At 41.5% G+C, this 22,283-nt stretch overlaps 1 protein-coding gene and 1 pseudogene across 1 annotated transcript in view; both read right to left on the minus strand.

Annotated features, from left to right (window-relative positions):
• Positions 1-4,288, minus strand: part of FANCE (FA complementation group E) — a 169,533-nt gene extending 165,245 nt beyond the window's left edge. The window contains exon 1 of the mRNA XM_056557600.1: positions 4,268-4,288. The gene's annotated coding sequence lies outside the window, so the exon portion shown is untranslated. The remainder of the gene's footprint in view (positions 1-4,267) is intronic.
• Positions 4,289-11,626: 7,338 nt separating this feature from the next.
• LOC130360020 (U2 spliceosomal RNA) lies at positions 11,627-11,729 on the minus strand (annotated as a pseudogene).
• Positions 11,730-22,283: the final 10,554 nt, after the last annotated feature.

Raw genomic sequence — 22,283 nt, forward strand, 5'->3', positions numbered from 1 at the left:
AATAAACTACCCCGAGATAAACCAACATAAAAAATAACACAAGAATCAACACAAGAATTAATCAAGCAAACAATGAAAATATCGAATATTTGTGTTATAAAATAGAAATTTTCAATGAATAGAAAAGAATGCACAATGAAAATCCCAGATGATAAAGGGTTAAAATGAATGAAACGCAAGCCACCTACCTGATTGATGGAGACCGGAGCTCAGAACGAGGGCTGGAAAGCATACCTGAGCGCATAGTATACACTCCCCACCCAAAAACACCCAGGTGATCCAACCAGATCGTAAAAGATACTGAAGGAAAAGTCCTGACGTAAGAGATTATGATTGGACCTGAGGAAAACATGTGACTATGGAGTAGGAGGAGTTACAGATATAAAAACACGGCGGGAAGTAATTTGAAGTACGGCCGTCATCAGTGCCACATCTAAAAAGGATACAGGAGGAGTAAAAAAAGCCGAAAACAAGTCCCGGAAGAATCGTAAGAGGAAACGCGTCGGACAGGCAATTACCTATAAAGAGGCTCCCATCCGAAAGAAACTAGAAGCACCAACTACTTAAGAAGCCGAAAAAGAGATAAGTGCAATAAGTGCTATGTGTAATAAGGAATATGTGCAATAAGTGTGTGCAATAATTCAAATAGACATGATCATAATGTGCAACATGCATCGTTCTATGTGCAAATATCTAAAAGACTGTGACATAATTTGCCATTAACAGATGGACATTAAGTTGCTATAGAGGCACACAATCAAAATACCTCTATGAATAATAAAAGCACATCAAATACTTCTGTTAATACATGCACATAACCAATACGGTTACCACACATGGACAATCGAGGTGTGTGAGAGGCGCGTACAGAAGAGAGGTCACAAATGTACTAGCGCACCTTGAATAAGAAGTAGAAAACGCACACTCGCATATGCACTTTAAAAACGCACTAATGAATATTGTGGCCGAAAGGAACATATGGACTACAACTTGTGATACATCTTTATAAATGGATGCGGCAATATAAGTAGTGTATGGTGGCTAATACATTTTAATCACTACCACGAGTGTTATGTTTATACAATAAAATAATTTAAAAGGTTCCCTTTGCGCTATCAATTGTTCTATATATATATATATATATATATATATACACACACACACATACATATATATATATATATATATATATATATTTATATACACACACATATATATATATATACACACACATACACATATATATATATACACATACACATATATATATATACACATACACATATATGCACATACACATATATATACACATACACATATATATACACATACACATATATATATATATATATATATACACATACACATATATATATATATACACATATATATATATATATATATATATATATATATATATATATATTTATATACATATATATATTAGGGATCGACCGATTATCGGTATGGCCGATATTATCGTCCGATAATCATGATTTTGGGCATTATCGGTATCGGCAATTACCTTGCCGATAAGCCGATAATGCCCCTCCCCGACCCGCCGCACCGCGACCGCCATCCCCCACCCTCCCGTAGCGCTGGGCGGTATACCGGTATGGATTTTTGCCCATACCGCTATACCGGTCGGGCCCCACCCTCCGAGTCAATAAAAAAAAAAAAAGTAAACTTACCCGTAATGGGGGTGGTTCGGGCCATCCATCCTTCCTGTAGTGTCCGGCGGCATTCCGGGTGGAGGGTGAACCAGTCCGGGCTGTCCTTCTCCGAGGGTCCTCTTCTCCACTCCGGGCAGGCTCCGGCCTAGTACGCTGCATAGTCGCCGCTACGCCGTGACGTCACTGCGCAGCGGCATCTATGCAGCGTACTAGGCCGGAGCCTGCCCGGAGTGGAGAAGAGGACCCCCGGAGAAGGACAGCCTGGAACGGTTCACCCTCCACCCGGAATGCCGCCGGACACTACAAGAAGGAAGGATGGATGGACCGGACCACCCTGACAGGTAGGGGGAGAGAAGTGGGTGGTGGCGGCGGCCTATGGCACCGCAAAAGGCAGTGCATTGATTTAAAGCGCCCGCTTTAACCCCTTAACGACGCAGGACGTATATTTACGTCCTGCGTCGGCTCCCGCGATATGAAGCGGGATCGCGCCGGTCCCGGCGCTCATCAACGGTCGGGACCCACGGCTAATAATACCACACATCACCGATCACGGCGATGTGCGGTATTAACCCTTTAGAAGCGGCGGTCAAAGCTGACCGCCACTTCTAAAGTGAAACTGAAAGTGACCCGGCTGCTCAGTCGGGCTGTTCAAGACCGCCACGGTGAAATCGCGGCGTCCCGAACAGCTGACCGGACACCGGGAGGGCCCTTACCACCCTTCTCGGTGTTCGATCGACGAATGACTGCTCCGTGCCTGAGATCCAGGCAGGAGCAGTCAAGCGCCGATAATGCTGATCACAGGCGTGTTAATACACGCCAGTGATCAGCATAGGAGATCAGTGTGTGCAGTGTTATAGGTCCCTATGGGACCTATAACACTGCAAAAAAAAAATAAAAAAAAAATAAAAGTGTTAATAAAGGTCATTTAACCCCTTCCCTAATAAAAGTTTGAATCACCCCCCTTTTCCCATAAAAAAAATAAAACAGTGTAAAAAATAAATAAATAAACAAACATATGTGGTATCGCCGCGTGCGTAAATGTCCGAACTATAAAAATATATCATTAAACCGCACGGTCAATGGCGTACGCGCAAAAAAAATTCAAAAGTCCAAAAAAGCGTATTTTGTTCACTTTTTATACCATTAAAAAAATGAATAAAAAGTGATCAAAACAAAAATCATACCGATAAAAACTTCAGATCACAGCGCAAAAAATTAGTCCTCATACCGCCCTGTACGTGGAAAAATAAAAAAGTTATAGGGGTCAGAAGATGACATTTTTAAACGTATACATTTTCCTGCATGTAGTTATGATTTTTTCCAGAAGTGCGACAAAATCAAACCTATATAAGTAGGGTATCATTTTAACCGTATGGACCTACAGACTAATGATGAGGTGTAATTTTTACCGAAATATGCACTGTGTAGAAACGGAAGCCCCCAAAAGTTACAAAATGGCGTTTTTTTTTCGATTTTGTCGCACAATGATTTTTTTTTTCCGTTTCGCCGTGCATTTTTGGGTAAAATGACTAATGTCACTGCAAAGTAGAATTGGCGAAAAAATTAAGCCATAATATGGATTTTTAGGTGGAAAATTGAAAGGGTTATGATTTTTAAAAGGTAAGGAGGAAAAAACGAAAGTGCAAAAACAGAAAAACCCTGAGTCCTTAAGGGGTAAAATCAATGCTCTGCAGCGGTGTCGAGGGGGGATAAATAGCCGATAACTTATACCGGAATATCGGTATAAGTTATCGGCTCTAACCTCCACCGATTATCGGTATCGGCCCTAAAAAAACAGATATCGGTCGATCCCTAATATATTATATATGTAGATAGATATTTGTTTTTAAACATGTTTTCACCTTTTTTTTCCTTCTTTCCATGTTTTTATTCTTTCCTCCATTTTTTCCTATGCTGCTTCTTTTTTCTTCTTCTTCAGACCCTATCATTGCACTATTGCTTATTCAATACCACCAGCAGATGGAGACACTATATTACAACATTAGTTGTGAGCAGCAGTTTGTACAAACAAATGCCTCATAGCTGATGTCCTATCCACCTAGGCACATAGGCACCACCTATTGTCTTTTGCCTGCAGTAGGGGCCCACTGGACTAGCCAGCAAGCAGCTGCAGCAAATAAACAGGTAATCTTTCTTTCCAACACTGAAACCTGGTGGTGCACTTAATATATGCTACCAGATAGGGGACATATCAGATATTAAACTGATATAAACAGACACCACATTTGATACCAGCCAAAAGGAAGGATGAGAAGTGATAACTGTGAAAGGGGAGGAACCAACGCTGTCCCCTTCACATGCACCATCACTACTTGTAGGAAGGAAGGCTGGCTGGCAGCCTCCCATACACACTCTGGCTGGGTGGCAGTCACCCACCAGTACACACAGCAGACCCTAAACCCATATCATTATTGCTAAGCAGGAAGATGGGAGTCCATTTCACTCTGATGGACCATTTTTAAATGCAATCCATAACCTGGCTTTGGCAGGAACCCTTCTTACTCCTCCTACTTGCATTTGATACTGGGTTTAGGATCTGCATAGGAAACACACACACACAAGCACACACTTACCTGTGTTGCCTGCTGACGCCTCCTTGGCTGTCCCGAAACGGTATAAAACCAACAGCCACGGGAAGCTGTAAGGATAGAGGACATACCTGCATCCTATTGGACTCACTTGTCTTGGTTAAATCCAGCTTATTTGACAACCTATGGTGCTGCTGCTTCTGCTCATGGCAGTGCTGCTTCTGACAAGGCTGTTCTTTGGTGGGCCTAGGCGACATCACAATCTCCATGGTTACATACACAACAAAGGTCAGATGTTGTTTACAAATAAGAAGAGGAGATGATCCAGCGTGGGTCAATAGAAATCCAGACTTTATTAGAACTTACAGTAAAAGCAGTAAAAGCAACCAGCAGATCAGACGCGTTTCAGGCGCATGCGCCCTTCGTCAGTGATGTCATCCATCTGCACAGGTGTCAGTTAAATACCGACCAGGTAGTGGGTGGAGAGTTAACCACCAATTAAACTACACTTGGACCGCTGACAATCGGTGCAGAGGAGGATACTAATACAAAACATGGACAAAATGTTAGTAAAAGTACAAGAAGCTAAAAACAATACACTAATATGCAATTTTGCACAAATGGCTTGTACAACACAGGAAAATAACATGGTGATATGAAAAATCATATAAAATGTACACCAGTTATAATTCGCTGTGAAAGTGGAACAAACGTGTGTGTGTGACTGCGGCGCTAGTAATGGAACAGCAATTCTCTCTTTAAATTCAAACCCTTCGGTGCACTGGTGCCCAAGGTGAATTGCCAGAATGCCTCACGTTCCAACAATTTTCGCCGCACACAACCACCACGAGGTCCTATGTGAACACGTTCAATAGCATAAATTTGAAAATAGTTAATGTGGCCACCATGTACAGTTTTAAAATGTAAAGATGCTGCCGATCGGTTTCTTACGGCATTGCTAGTTATGTCATTGAGATGTTCCAGCGCTCTGACCCTAAGTTTCCTGGAAGTGGAGCCTACGTATTTAAGTTGGCACTGCGAACACTCAATGACATAAACTGGTGTACATTTTATATGATTTTTCATATCACCATGTTATTTTCCTGTGTTGTACAAGCCATTTGTGCAAAATTGCATATTAGTGTATTGTTTTTAGCTTCTTGTACTTTTACTAACATTTTGTCCATGTTTTGTATTAGTATCCTCCTCTGCACCGATTGTCAGCGGTCCAAGTGTAGTTTAATTGGTGGTTAACTCTCCACCCACTACCTGGTCGGTATTTAACTGACACCTGTGCAGATGGATGACATCACTGACGTAGGGCGCATGCGCCTGAAACGCGTCTGATCTGCTGGTTGCTTTTACTGCTTTTACTGTAAGTTCTAATAAAGTCTGGATTTCTATTGACCCACGCTGGATCATCTCCTCTTCTTATTTGAATCCATGTGCACCGGGCTGGGTGTGGATCCGTGTCGGGGGCGCATTGGTGGAGCGAGCTGGATTTTTCTGAACTATACTTGCCAAGTTCTACAGCCATTCCGTGCTCACCACCTTCCAGAGAACTTCACAGGATCATAAGCAAGGTACTGTGTGCAACCCAGTTCACTATTGCGTTTTGCAGTCATGGCTAACTTGAACCGTTCTGCCAAAGCAGCCAATTTATTTGCTGCTACAGGATCCCAGGAACCTAATCTGGTGAACCTTAAAGTATGTATGCATAATCTTGAACGCCTGCAATTCCAGGAAATGAAGTTATGGTGGGATCACACCACTCTCACGAATTATTTAACTAAAGAAATTATTCCGAGAGGTCTACGGATCCGGAAAATTCCTAACATTGTCTATTGTGATGAAATGCTGAATGAGTGGAATGAGGCTCTTACCATTTGTTCCAAAAGTATTATGAGGACTATTACTAAATTCGAGTCTCTCAGATTAGAGACCCTCACAGAGGACATTGACAAATTTAAGAGTGAAGCTGAACTGTATAAGGATTTACCTGAATATAAAGATTTCTTGGATAAAATAAATGAGCGCATTAATAAAATGGAAACCCACATCATGGAAACCAAAAAAATCAAGTTACAGCGGGACATACGGGACTATGAAACCAATCAAGTCTATGCGTGGGGCAAATGGGAATCAAGTGAACCCAAATCTATTCTCAAAAATAAAAATTAAAATTATAGAAGAAGAAATCGCAATCGCAAACCAAAAGTTACGTTCAGCTCATCTGAGTATGAAACGGAAGCCAATGGAGATAGCACAGAATCGGACACTTCACAGTCTTCAGCTGTTCAACAGCGTCATCTTTCAAAAAACTCCAAGCGCAAAGGAAACCCTCCCGGAGGGGGGGAAGAAAACACAACAGACGTGGCCACTCCCAGATTGAGGAGCCAAGTGATGAGAAATTAACAGTGTTAAATTTATCTAATAGGACACTCACTCCTGACCAAATCAGTGTCCTTAGTAGGGGAATGAATTTCTCCCCATCTAACGATCTGCAAATCTTTAAAATGTTATGTGAAATTAACAAGTTTGTACGAAATTTGACAATCAAAAAACATTTTTTCGCAGATGTTGTTATGGATTACAATGTACCTATTTCTCGTAATAATTATGTTAACGAATTTTGTGGATTACATTTCTCGGAGCAGGTGGCCTAATGCACATTACAAGATTTAGCTGCAGAACAATCAGATGCAGTTACCAATAGCAACCCTGCTCATAGAAATGCTAACCCTTACTTTTATCCTCTTCAATCTAGAACTAATGGTATGGATTTATTCCAAAATGCAGTGGAGGTGGATTTAATTGCATTGGGTAACAGTCGATCAGGACTGCCCAACAAACATCGTAACCTTTCGCACAGTGAAAATGCCGCTCTCAATGAACTTAGTATTGCAGATGATATAGTCATTAAAATGTCTGATAAGGGCGGCACAGTCACTGTGATGGATAAGGCGATTTATATGCAACAAATTAATTATCTACTTTCGGATACAAATGTGTACAAAAAATTGGATTCTAATCCTACCGCCAAGTTTAAAAATGAGTTGGATAAACTACTGAGTGAAGGGGTTAGTTTGGGTGTCATTTCAAACAGGGACAGGGAATACATGCTGGTGGATGAACCCATTATCCCGATCATGTACGGCCTACCCAAAACCCATAAACTAATCTCACCCCCCCTATGAGACCGATTGTATCTTCTTGTGGTTCCCTTTCAGAAAAACTATCCATATGGACTGATCAAATGCTTCAGCCCATGGTCCAAAGGGTCCCTGGTTATCTTAAAGATTCTAGAGATGTCCTTAGAGCTTTCGAACATCTAACATGGAGGCCAGAGCATAGTTGGTTAACTTGTGATGTTGTCTCATTGTACACCAGTATTCCCTGGCATGTCGCCATGGAAGCACTGATGTACCATTTGGACAACCACAGTGACTATACCTCTGATTTAAAAGAATTCATTAAAATGAGCACATGGTATCTCATGACACATAACTTTTTTTCTTTTGACCGCATGTTCTTCATTCAAACTAGTGGCGTTTCCATGGGCGCTAGACATTCACCTTCTTTAGCCAATCTGACTATGTCATATTGGGAATCCAAGTACCTCTTTTCTACATCCAATCCATTTATTTCCCACGTGCAGTGGTATGGCAGATTCATAGATGATCTCCTCCTGATTTGGAAGGGTGATATGTCTGCCATACCACTGTTCCTGGAATACATTAATAACAATTCCTACAATCTTAAATTCACTCACCATTCACACCCATCCAGCATTTCTTTCCTTGACCTTGAATTCAGCTCAGCACCAGATCATATCATTTCTGTTTCAACGTTCCGCAAACCCACTGCAGGTAACACTATTCTCAGAGCTGATAGTAATCATCCGCCATATACCATCAGGGCTATTCCAGTAGGAGAATTCACACGGATAAAAAGAAATTGTAGTGGTCCCTCTACTTGCGAGTCTCAAATCAGTGAGGCTTCACGTAGGCTCGCGAATAGAGGCTACACTAAACGTACTTTATCCAGAGCTAAAACTATTGTTGCTAAAAAGGACCGTTCTCGTCTAATTTCTCCATCTATTAACTGTTCACAACACAGTCGCTCTAATTTTCAGAACAAACCGGTCATAGCACTCACTTATTCTCCTCAATTTACACAGGTCAAGAATATTATCAATAGACATCTCCATTTCCTGAGACAGGATGAAACTGTAGCAAAAATATTATCCAAAGGCTGTCACATAGTCCCAAAAAAGGCAAAAACCCTGGGAGATATTCTTTCCCCTAGCTTGGTATTGTCCAACACAGTTAATAGAAATAACTGGTTGAGTAATAGAGGATTTTTTAAATGTGGCGGTAGGATTTGTAGAACTTGTAATTATGTCAAATTATGCACACAATTTTCCAATGCAGAGCAAACCAAAAATTATCAGATAAAAGATTATATTAATTGTAACCACCATAATGTAGTTTATGTCATTGAGTGTTCGCAGTGCCAACTTAAATACGTAGGCTCCACTTCCAGGAAACTTAGGGTCAGAGCGCTGGAACATCTCAATGACATAACTAGCAATGCCGTAAGAAACCGATCGGCAGCATCTTTACATTTTAAAACTGTACATGGTGGCCACATTAACTATTTTCAAATTTATGCTATTGAACGTGTTCACATAGGACCTCGTGGTGGTTGTGTGCGGCGAAAATTGTTGGAACGTGAGGCATTCTGGCAATTCACCTTGGGCACCAGTGCACCGAAGGGTTTGAATTTAAAGAGAGAATTGCTGTTCCATTACTAGCGCCGCAGTCACACACACACGTTTGTTCCACTTTCACAGCGAATTATAACTGGTGTACATTTTATATGATTTTTCATATCACCATGTTATTTTCCTGTGTTGTACAAGCCATTTGTGCAAAATTGCATATTAGTGTATTGTTTTTAGCTTCTTGTACTTTTACTAACATTTTGTCCATGTTTTGTATTAGTATCCTCCTCTGCACCGATTGTCAGCGGTCCAAGTGTAGTTTAATTGGTGGTTAACTCTCCACCCACTACCTGGTCGGTATTTAACTGACACCTGTGCAGATGGATGACATCACTGACGAAGGGCGCATGCGCCTGAAACGCGTCTGATCTGCTGGTTGCTTTTACTGCTTTTACTGTAAGTTCTAATAAAGTCTGGATTTCTATTGACCCACGCTGGATCATCTCCTCTTCTTATTTGAATCCATGTGCACCGGGCTGGGTGTGGATCCGTGTCGGGGGCGCATTGGTGGAGCGAGCTGGATTTTTCTGAACTATACTTGCCAGATGTTGTTTACACCTGGCCATGCCAGTGGTATTGAGTAGCATATCACAGTGCTAAGGGTCCTGGATGCAACAATCTTTCAATGGGGAATAGCCGCACTGAGTTTGTCAAGTGCACCCATGTTTGCAACTCCAACAATACACACATATGTATGTATGTATGTATGTATGTGTATCTATCTATCTAACTATCCACCCATCTATCTCTATATATATTTATCTCTCTCTCTCTCTATATGTATATATATATATATAATTTTTCTTTTAAATATATATATATATATATATATATATATATATATATGTATATACATATAGAGAGAGAGAGAGAGATGGAAATACTTTTTTAAACATGTTTTCACCTCATTTTTACCTTCTTTTTTTTCTTCTCTCCATGTTTTCCTTCTTTCCTTCTTTTTTCCTATGCTGCTGCTTCTTATTTTTCTTCTTTTTCAGACCCTATCATTGCACTATTGCTTATTCAATACCACCAGCAGATGGAGACACTATATTACAACATTAGTTGTGAGCAGCAGTTTGTACAAACAAATGCCTCATAGCTGATGTCCTATCCACCTAGGCACATAGGCACCACCTATTGTCTTTTGCCTGCAGTAGGGGCCCACTGGACTAGCCAGCAAGCAGCTGCAGCAAATAAACAGGTAATCTTTCTTTCCAACACTGAAACCTGGTGGTGCACTTAATATATGCTACCAGATAGGGGACATATCAGATATTAAACTGATATAAACAGACACCACATTTGATACCAGCCAAAAGGAAGGATGAGAAGTGATAACTGTGAAAGGGGAGGAACCAACGCTGTCCCCTTCACATGCACCATCACTACTTGTAGGAAGGGAGGCTGGCTGGCAGCCTCCCATACACACTCTGGCTGGGTGGCAGTCACCCACCAGTACACACAGCAGACCCTAAACCCATATCATTATTGCTAAGCAGGAAGATGGGAGTCCATTTCACTCTGATGGACCATTTTTAAATGCAATCCATAACCTGGCTTTGGCAGGAACCCTTCTTACTCCTTCTACTTGCATTTGATACTGGGTTTAGGATCTGCATAGGAAACACACACACACACACACACACACACACACGCACACACTTACCTGTGTTGCCTGCTGACGCCTCCTTGGCTGTCCCGAAACGGTATAAAACCAACAGCCACGGGAAGCTGTAAGGATAGAGGACATACCTGCATCCTATTGGACTCACTTGTCTTGGTTAAATCCAGCTTATTTGACAACCTATGGTGCTGCTGCTTCTGCTCATGGCAGTGCTGCTTCTGACAAGGCTGTTCTTTGGTGGGCCTAGGCGACATCACAATCTCCATGGTTACATACACAACAAAGGTCAGATGTTGTTTACACCTGGCCATGTCAGTGGTATTGAATAGCATATCACAGTGCTAAGGGTCCTGGATGCAACAATCTTTCAATGGGGAATAGCCGCACTGAGTTTGTCAAGTGCACCCATGTTTGCAACTCCAACAATACACACATATGTATGTATGTATGTATGTATGTATGTGTATCTATCTATCTATCCACCCATCTATCCCTATATATATTTTTCTCTCTCTCTCTCTATATGTATATATATATATATATATATATATATATATATATATATTTTTTCTTTTAAATAAATATATATATATATATATATATATATACATACATACATATATAGAGAGAGATGGAAATACTTTTTTAAACATGTTTTCACCTCATTTTTACCTTTTTTTTCTTCTCTCCATGTTTTCCTTCTTTCCTCCTTTTTTCCTATGCTGCTGCTTCTTCTTTTTCTTCTTTTTCAGACCCTATCATTGCACTATTGCTTATTCAATACCACCAGCAGATGGAGACACTATATTACAACATTAGTTGTGAGCAGCAGTTTGTACAAAAAAATGCTTCATAGCTGATGTCCTATCCACCTAGGCACATAGGCACCACCTATTGTCTTTTGCCTGCAGTAGGGGCCCACTGGACTAGCCAGCAAGCAGCTGCAGCAGCAGCAAATAAACAGGTAATCTTTCTTTCCAACACTGAAACATGGTGGTGCACTTAATATATGCTACCAGATAGGGAACATATCAGATATTAAACTGATATAAACAGACACCACATTTGATACCAGCCTAAAGGAAGGATGAGAAGTGATAACTGTGAAAGGGGAGGAACCAACGCTGTCCCCTTCACATGCACCATCACTACTTGTAGGAAGGGAGGCTGGCTGGCAGCCTCCCATACACACTCTGGCTGGGTGGCAGTCACCCACCAGTACACACAGCAGACCCTAAACCCATATCATTATTGCTAAGCAGGAAGATGGGAGCCCATTTCACTCTGATGGACCATTTTTAAATGCAATCCATAACCTGGCTTTGGCAGGAACCCTTCTTACTCCTCCTACTTGCATTTGATACTGGGTTTAGGATCTGCATAGGGGAAACACACACACACACACACACAAGCACACACTTATCTGTGTTGCCTGCTGACGCCTCCTTGGCTGTCCCCAAACGGTATAAAACCAACAGCCACGGGAAGCTGTAAGGATAGAGGACATACCTGCATCCTATTGGACTCACTTGTCTTGGTTAAATCCAGCTTATTTGACAACCTATGGTGCTGCTGCTTCTGCTCATGGCAGTGCTGCTTCTGACAAGGCTGTTCTTTGGTGGGCCTAGGCGACATCACAATCTCCATGGTTACATACACAACAAAGGTCAGATGTTGTTTACACCTGGCCATGCCAGTGGTATTGAGTAGCATATCACAGTGCTAAGGGTCCTGGATGCAACAATCTTTCAATGGGGAACAGCCGCACTGAGTTTGTCAAGTGCACCCATGTTTGCAACTCCAACAATACACACATATGTATGTATGTATGTATGTGTATCTATCTATCTATCTATCTATCTATCCACCCATCTATCTCTATATATATTTCTCTCTCTCTCTCTATATGTATATATATATATATATATATATATATATATATATATATAATTTTTTTTTCTTTTAAATATATATATATATATGTATATACATATAGAGAGAGAGAGATGGAAATACTTTTTTAAACATGTTTTCACCTCATTTTTACCTTCTTTTTTTTCTTCTCTCCATGTTTTCCTTCTTTCCTCCTTTTTTCCTATGCTGCTGCTTCTTATTTTTCTTCTTTTTCAGACCCTATCATTGCACTATTGCCTATTCAATACCACCAGCAGATGGAGACACTATATTACAACATTAGTTGTGAGCAGCAGTTTGTACAAACAAATGCCTCATAGCTGATGTCCTATCCACCTAGGCACATAGGCACCACCTATTGTCTTTTGCCTGCAGTAGGGGCCCACTGAACTAGCCAGCCAGCAGCTGCAGCAGCAAATAAACAGGTAATCTTTCTTTCCAACACTGAAACCTGGTGGTGCACTTAATATATGCTACCAGATAGGGGACATATCAGATATTAAACTGATATAAACAGACACCACATTTGATACCAGCCAAAAGGAAGGATGAGAAGTGATAACTGTGAAAGGGGAGGAACCAACGCTGTCCCCTTCACATGCACCATCACTACTTGTAGGAAGGGAGGCTGGCTGGCAGCCTCCCATATACACTCTGGCTGGGTGACAGTCACCCACCAGTACACACAGCAGACCCTAAACCCATATCATTATAGCTAAGCAGGAAGATGGGAGTCCATTTCACTCTGATGGACCATTTTTAAATGCAATCCATAACCTGGCTTTGGCAGGAACCCTTCTTACTCCTCCTACTTGCATTTGATACTGGGTTTAGGATCTGCATAGGAAACACACACACACACACACAAGCACACACTTACCTGTGTTGCCTGCTGACGCCTCCTTGGCTGTCCCGAAACGGTATAAAACCAACAGCCACGGGAAGCTGTAAGGATAGAGGACATACCTGCATCCTATTGGACTCACTTGTCTTGGTTAAATCCAGCTTATTTGACAACCTATGGTGCTGCTGCTTCTGCTCATGGCAGTGCTGCTTCTGACAAGGCTGTTCTTTGGTGGGCCTAGGCGACATCACAATCTCCATGGTTACATACACAACAAAGGTCAGATGTTGTTTACACCTGGCCATGCCAGTGGTATTGAGTAGCATATCACAGTGCTAAGGGTCCTGGATGCAACAATCTTTCAATGGGGAATAGCCGCACTGAGTTTGTCAAGTGCACCCATGTTTTCAACTCCAACAATACACACATATGTATGTATGTATGTGTATCTATCTATCTATCCACCCATCTATCTCTATATATATTTATCTCTCTCTCTGTATGTATATTATATATATACACACACATATATATATATAATTTTTTTTCTTTTAAATATATATATATATATATATATATATATATATATATATATATGTATATACATATATATAGAGAGAGAGAGATGGAAATACTTTTTTAAACATGTTTTCACCTAATTTTTACCTTCTTTTTTTTCTTCTCTCCATGTTTTCCTTCTTTCCTCCTTTTTTCCTATGCTGCTGCTTCTTATTTTCCTTCTTTTTCAGACCCTATCATTGCACTATTGCTTATTCAATACCACCAGCAGATGGAGACACTATATTACAACATTAGTTGTGAGCAGCAGTTTGTACAAACAAATGCCTCATAGCTGATGTCCTATCCACCTAGGCACATAGGCACCACCTATTGTCTTTTGCCTGCAGTAGGGGCCCACTGAACTAGCCAGCAAGCAGCTGCAGCAGCAGCAAATAAACAGGTAATCTTTCCAACACTGAAACCTGGTGGTGCACTTAATATATGCGACCAGATAGGGGACATATCAGATATTAAACTGATATAAACAGACACCACATTTGATACCAGCCAAAAGGAAGGATGAGAAGTGATAACTGTGAAAGGGGAGGAACCAACGCTGTCCCCTTCACATGCACCATCACTACTTGTAGGAAGGGAGGCTGGCTGGCAGCCTCCTATACACACTCTGGCTGGGTGGCAGTCACCCACCAGTACACACAGCAGACCCTAAACCCATATCATTATTGCTAAGCAGGAAGATGGGAGTCCATTTCACTCTGATGGACCATTTTTAAATGCAATCCATAACCTGGCTTTGGCAGGAACCCTTCTTACTCCTCCTACTTACATTTGATACTGGGTTTAGGATCTGCATAGGAAACACACACACACACACACACACACACACACACACACACAAGCACACACTTACCTGTGTTGCCTGCTGACGCCTCCTTGGCTGTCCCCAAACGGTATAAAACCAACAGCCACGGGAAGCTGTAAGGATAGAGGACATACCTGCATCCTATTGGACTCACTTGTCTTGGTTAAATCCAGCTTATTTGACAACCTATGGTGCTGCTGCTTCTGACAAGGCTGTTCTTTGGTGGGCCTAGGCGACATCACAATCTCCATGGTTACATACACAACAAAGGTCAGATGTTGTTTACACCTGGCCATGCCAGTGGTATGGAGTAGCATATCACAGTGCTAAGGGTCCTCGATGCAACAATCTTTCAATGGGGAATAGCCGCACTGAGTTTGTCAAGTGCACCCATGTTTGCAACTCCAACAATACACACATATGTATGTATGTATGTATGTATGTATGTATGTATGTGTATCTATCTATCTATCTATCTATCCACCCATCTATCTCTATATATATTTATCTCTCTCTCTCTATATGTATATATATATATATATATATATATATATATATAATTTTTTTTCTTTTAAATATATATATATATATATATATTTTTTTATATACATATATAGAGAGAGAGAGAGAGAGAGATGGAAATACTTTTTTAAACATGAATTCACCTCATTTTTACCTTCTTTTTTTTCTTCTCTCCATGTTTTCCTTCTTTCCTCCTTTTTCCTACGCTGCTGCTTCTTATTTTTCTTCTTTTTCAGACCCTATCATTGCACTATTGCTTATTCAATACCACCAGCAGATGGAGACACTATATTACAACATTAGTTGTGAGCAGCAGTTTGTACAAACAAATGCCTCATAGCTGATGTCCTATCCACCTAGGCACATAGGCACCACCTATTGTCTTTTGCCTGCAGTAGGGGCCCACTGGACTAGCCAGCAAGCAGCTGCAGCAGCAGCAGCAGCAAATAAACAGGTAATCTTTCTTTCCAACACTGAAACCTGGTGGTGCACTTAATATATGCTACCAGATAGGGGACATATCAGATATTAAACTGATATAAACAGACACCACATTTGCTACCAGCCAAAAGGAAGGATGAGAAGTGATAACTGTGAAAGGGGAGGAACCAACGCTGTCCCCTTCACATGCACCATCACTACTTGTAGGAAGGGAGGCTGGCTGGCAGCCTCCCATACACACTCTGGCTGGGTGGCAGTCACCCACCAGTACACACAGCAGACCCTAAACCCATATCATTATTGCTAAGCAGGAAGATGGGAGTCCATTTCACTCTGATGGACCATTTTTAAATGCAATCCATAACCTGGCTTTGGCAGGAACCCTTCTTACTCCTCCTACTTGCATTTGATACTGGGTTTAGGATCTGCATAGGAAACACACACACACACAAGCACACACACAAGCACACACTTACCTGTGTTGCCTGCTGACACCTCCTTGGCTGTCCCCAAACGGTATAAAACCAACAGCCACGGGAAGCTGTAAGGATAGAGGACATACCTGCATCCTATTGGACTCACTTGTCTTGGTTAAATCCAGCTTATTTGACAACCCATGGTGCTGCTGCTTCTGCTCATGGCAGTGCTGCTTCTGACAAGGCTGTTCTTTGGTGGGCCTAGGCGACATCACAATCTCCATGGTTACATACACAACAAAGGTCAGATGTTGTTTACACCTGGCCATGCCAGTGGTATTGGGTAGCATATCACAGTGCTAAGGGTCCTGGATGCAACAATCTTTCAATGGGGAATAGCCGCACTGAGTTTGTCAAGTGCACCCATGTTTGCAACTCCAACAATACACACATATGTATGTATGTATGTATGTATGTATGTGTATCTATCTATCTATCTATCCACCCATCTATCTCTATATATATTTATCTCTCTCTCTGTATATATATATATATATATATATATATATATATATATATATACACATACATATATTTTTTTTTTCTTTTAAATATATATTTATATATATATATATATATATATATATATATATATATATATATATATACATATATATAGAGAGAGAGAGATGGAAATACTTTTTTAAACATGTTTTCACCTAATTTTTACCTTCTTTTTTTTCTTCTCTTCATGTTTTCCTTCTTTCCTCCTTTTTTCCTATGCTGCTGCTTCTTATTTTCCTTCTTTTTCAGACCCTATCATTGCACTATTGCTTATTCAATACCACCAGCAGATGGAGACACTATATTACAACATTAGTTGTGAGCAGCAGTTTGTACAAACAAATGCCTCATAGCTGATGTCCTATCCACCTAGGCACATAGGCACCACCTATTGTCTTTTGCCTGCAGTAGGGGCCCACTGGACTAGCCAGCAAGCAGCTGCAGCAGCAAATAAACAGGTAATCTTTCCAACACTGAAACCTGGTGGTGCACTTAATATATGCGACCAGATAGGGGACATATCAGATATTAAACTGATATAAACAGACACCACATTTGATACCAGCCAAAAGGAAGGATGAGAAGTGATAACTGTGAAAGGGGAGGAACCAACGCTGTCCCCTTCACATGCACCATCACTACTTGTAGGAAGGGAGGCTGGCTGGCAGCCTCCCATACACACTCTGGCTGGGTGGCAGTCACCCACCAGTACACACAGCAGACCCTAAACCCATATCATTATTGCTAAGCAGGACGATGGGAGTCCATTTCACTCTGATGGACCATTTTTAAATGCAATCCATAACCTGGCTTTGGCAGGAACCCTTCTTACTCCTCCTACTTGCATTTGATACTGGGTTTAGGATCTGCATAGGCACATAGGCGCACGCGCACACACATGCGTGTGCACACACACGGCCAAGTCCTTAAGGGGTTAAAAACTAGGACCCCCCCTCAAGGTATTCACTAGGGGGTACAGTGAGTATTTTAACACCATAGTTTTTTGGCAGGAATTATTACAAAGTCAGTGTTAAAAATACGAAATTTGCATTTTTTCACAAAATGCATCATTTGTGGGGCATATTTTTTGTACATCACTTCTGATATTGAAAGAAATGTACCCTATATTTTATTAAGCTGCTCGGCCTGTGTTTGGAAATACCCCCACTTAGGCCATATTTGGTTCATTGGCGGCGTGGTAGACCCAGAAGGAGAGGAGCGCCATTTGCCATTCAGGGCATCATTATATGAATAGTCCCCATTCATACTGCATTTCTGCAGTATAGGTGTCCGTTGTCATGTCAAAAAAGAGATGCCAATGTATATTGTACCGTCTCATTCAGAAATAAATGGAGCTGCTACACTATACGTCAGCATCACTCTTTTTGACATGATGCTGACTGATACCTCTAACACTGCGGAAACGCAGTATGAACGGGACGCAGTGTAGGGTCACATAGAGCGCATCCGAAGTATATTTCACACTGCAGATGCCCCCCAGCAGTCACAAGAGCGAGGTCACTGCTGTGGCTGGGTAGCTTAGTGTGTCCGCTAATAACTGCCAGCGGGAAATCCGCTGCTATTAGTGGACACACAACGCTACCAAGCCGCAGCAGGGAGCTCATTATTGTGACTTGGTGGGCATCCGCAGCATGTAATATGCTGCGAATGAACGCCGTGTGATACTACACATTATACATTTTTATTTTTTATTATATTTAATAAATGTGTTTATTATTTTTCTCACTTTTTATTCACTTATTTTATATTTTTTTCACTTTTCTTTATGCTTTGGAATAGTTAGTATTCCAAAGCATTGCAGATATATGCTGCCTGCTAGTTTTAGACTAGCAGGCAGCATATCAGGACGTGCCTCTGGCACGTCCTGGCAAGCAATATCCAGGGCAAACCTGGGGGTCCTTGTAAAGACCCCTGCTGCCCAGGTAAGCAGCAGCACCCTACGATCGTTGCGGGGTGCTACACGAGAGCCCCCTCCCTCTGTCACAACTCCTTACAGCTCGCGGTTTCTTCCGACCGCGGCTGTAAGGGTTAAACTGCCAGGACCGGCAGTGCGGCCGAGTCCCTGCCACGATCTCGTGGGTGCACTGGGCAGCACCCACGAGAACCATGGACAAGTATACACGTCCATGGTTGTTAAGGGGTTAAAGTGACAGTGGTCAGATGTGCAAAAAAATGCCTGGGTTCAAAGGTGAAAATGGGCTGGGTCCTTAAAGGGGTTCTCCGGTGCTTAGACATCTTATCCCCTATCCAAAGAATAGGGGATAAGATGCCTGATCGCGGGAGTCCCACAGCTGGGGACGGCCGGGATCATGCACAATTAGCCACAGGGCCCGGCTTTCATTAACCTCCGGGCCCGGCTTTCATTAACCTCCGGGACCGCCGCAATATGATGCGTTATACCGCGATATATCATGGGTGCAGGAGGTACAAGTATGCCCTGCATCCTCAAGAGGTTAAGAATATGGTCAGAAAAATTTGCCCATAGTTTTGCCTTGAATGAAAGTTCCATTGATTTAAATGATCATTCCTCTAATCTGTTTATACTGAGGAATTCCAGGAGATTCTACCCAGAATCATATTCCACCAGAAGATTAACCCCTTAAGGACCCGGGTTTTTTCCCGTTTTTGCATTTTCATTTTTTCCTCCTTACCTTTAAAATCATAACTCAATTTTGCACCAAAAAATCCATATGATGGCTTATTTTTTGCACCACCAATTCTACTTTGTAATGACATCATTCATTTTATTCAAAAATATACGGCGAAACGAAAAAAAAAAACATCTGACAATTGAAAAAAAAAAAAAAAAACACCATTTCGTAAATTTTGGGGACAGTTTCTACACAGTAAATTTTTCGGTAAAAATGACACCTCTTTAAGGTTTGATTTTGTCGTACTTCTGGAAAAATCATAACTACATGCAGTAAAATTTATACGTTAAAAATTGTCATTCTGACCCCTATAACTTATTTTGGGGCGGTATAAGGGCTAATTTTTTTTGCGCCATGATCTCAAGTTTTTAGCGGTGCCATTTTTTTGCATTGATAGGACTTAGTGCATTTTTGGTCACTTTTTATCATGAAAAAATTAATAAAAAGTGATCAATATTTTGTACTTTGGAATTTTTTTGCAAGTACGCCATTGACCGTGCGGTTTAATTAACGATATTTTTATAAATTCTGACATTTCCGCACGCAGCGATACCACGTTTATTTTTATTTACAATTTTTTTTACTGGAAAAGGGGGTGATTCAAACTTATTAGGGGAGGGGTTAAAATGATCTTTATTCACTTTTTTTGCAGCGTTATAGCTCCCATAGGGACCTATAACACTGCACACGCTGATCTTTTACATTGATCAGTGGTTTCTCTTAAGAAACCACTGATCGAAGTTTCTGCCGCTTGACTGCTCATGCCTGGATCTCAGGCACTGAGCAGTCATTCGGCAATCAGACAGCGAGGAGGCAGGTAGGGATCCTGCGATTTCACCGCAGCAATCCCAAACACCTCCCCGAGCTAACCGGCATGGTTTCACTTTCACTTTAGATGGTGCCACACGCTATTAGTCACGGGTCCTGGCCGTTGTTAGAGGCATGGCCCCGCGTTATAGATCGGGAGCGGACTCCTGACGTACGCGTACGTCATGGGTCCTTAAGAGGTTAAAACATGTTAAATTATCTTCAATATTTTTTTCTCATGGATTTTGCAAGTCAATTAAACTATTTCTCCCTTCCCTGATGAAAAGCAGATTGGAGCAGAATTGATGGTTTAACTTCCTTCACAGCATCTTCTACTCCCTCCACTCATTCAAGCAGAATAAGATGCTTGGATTTGATGGTGTTCCTTCCCCTCAAACTTTAAAAGTATGTCAGCTGCAATTCACAAATTGCTGCCACTGTTTGATTGCCAAATTTGTCTGTGCCTCCACAACCTACCTTTCATATAATGGCTAAGACATAAGCTTTTAAATCTCTGAACCAATAAATGAGGCACTTGGGCATTTCCCTCAGAACTTCAGATACTTTCAGTTCCACCTCCTGTCAGTGCTTGACTAGTAGCCATGACCTGACTCAATACAGGGCAGGGATGGGAGTGAGTGTGGCATTATAGGCTTCAGCACTTCAGGGACTTGGGAATACCTTTAACATGTGGCACCACATAAAAAGCTTTCATTCTACAACCAACATTGTGTCTTGCTCTTACAACTATATAACCTTTCATCTGACAAAACAACTTTCGGAGAATGGGTCATTAGAATTAGTCTAGTAGCCCAAGCCTTCCTTTCTAGAAGCAGCTAGTGGCCGTTTAATAAAGGCAGTACAGCACTTTTGTAAATATTCTCCATTTTATACACAGGGGTGTGGAAATAAAAAAAAAAAAAAAAAAAACTACTTGTCCAAGGGACTAAAGCGGAACACAATCCACTTGTCCTGGTAGATGAAATAATTTCAACCAAAATAGTACGATCCACTCCACTAGACCACCAAGGATGGTTATAAGATCCCTTTAGACACTGCTCTCGACTTTGACAGCGGTGATCTAATGGTTTACTAGCCGGCCATTGTGATCGCAACATGCCAGGCTATTAGCAGCGGGAGGGAGAGCTGTAGCTAGGTCCATTTACCACCCCCCCCCCCCCCATCTGACCCCTATAACTCGTGTTTCCATATACATGTATGAGGGTAATCTTACGCGCCGGGATCTGTAGTTTTTATCGGAACCATTATCAGAACTTTTATTAGGGGCTTATTCACATATATACGCACTTTAAAATATTTTTAATCACTATTTCAGTCTTCATAGGGACTTCTACACAGAGTCTTGATTGGACAACAGTGAATGCCGCTGTGTTACGGGGCGGGGGGGTGGGGAGGGGTGTTTGTGTTCTTCTCCAGTTTCTGTGGTGCATTTTATTTTACTCTAATTTGTGTGTCAGAAAATGCTGGAAGTTGCATTTAGTCAGTAGATAACTACGACACCCAGCATGCCCTGATACAGCCTATGGTTGTGTGGGTGTTGCAGCATGTTGCACTGTATAGTAGTACAGTTAAGGTTATTGTGCAACATGCTTGGTGTATTAGTTTTGGTTTGTGTCAGCTGCAGAGCCATAGGCTGTGTCAAGGAATACTGGGAATTGCAGTTTGTATCAGGGCATGCTGGGTGTTTTAGTTACTGCCTATGGCTCTGCAGCTGACCCGAACCAAAACTACAACTCCCAGCATGTTACACTTTATAGTTCTACAGTTTAGGTTATGGTGTAATCGGTTATAGTTTTGGTTTGGGGGCGTTTGCGTGCATCCGTGGGGCTCTTGGTTGGCGGGTGAGTATGAAGGGGTGGGATTCTGGGGTGCAATTTAGTGCGGGTGGCCAGAAATCCCCCCAAAAAATTTAGATAGCACAACTGGTGGCAGCAGTTGTCAGTCCACCCCTGTACAAAACATGCATGCATGCATACACCGGCCACTGCCCCCTGTATCATACATTAAATACACATATACCGGCCACTGCCCCCTATAGTATCAGGGGTGTGGAAATTAAAAAA

Source organism: Hyla sarda, chromosome 2 (assembly GCF_029499605.1).
Source record: "Hyla sarda isolate aHylSar1 chromosome 2, aHylSar1.hap1, whole genome shotgun sequence".
Classification (NCBI taxonomy): domain Eukaryota; kingdom Metazoa; phylum Chordata; class Amphibia; order Anura; family Hylidae; genus Hyla; species Hyla sarda.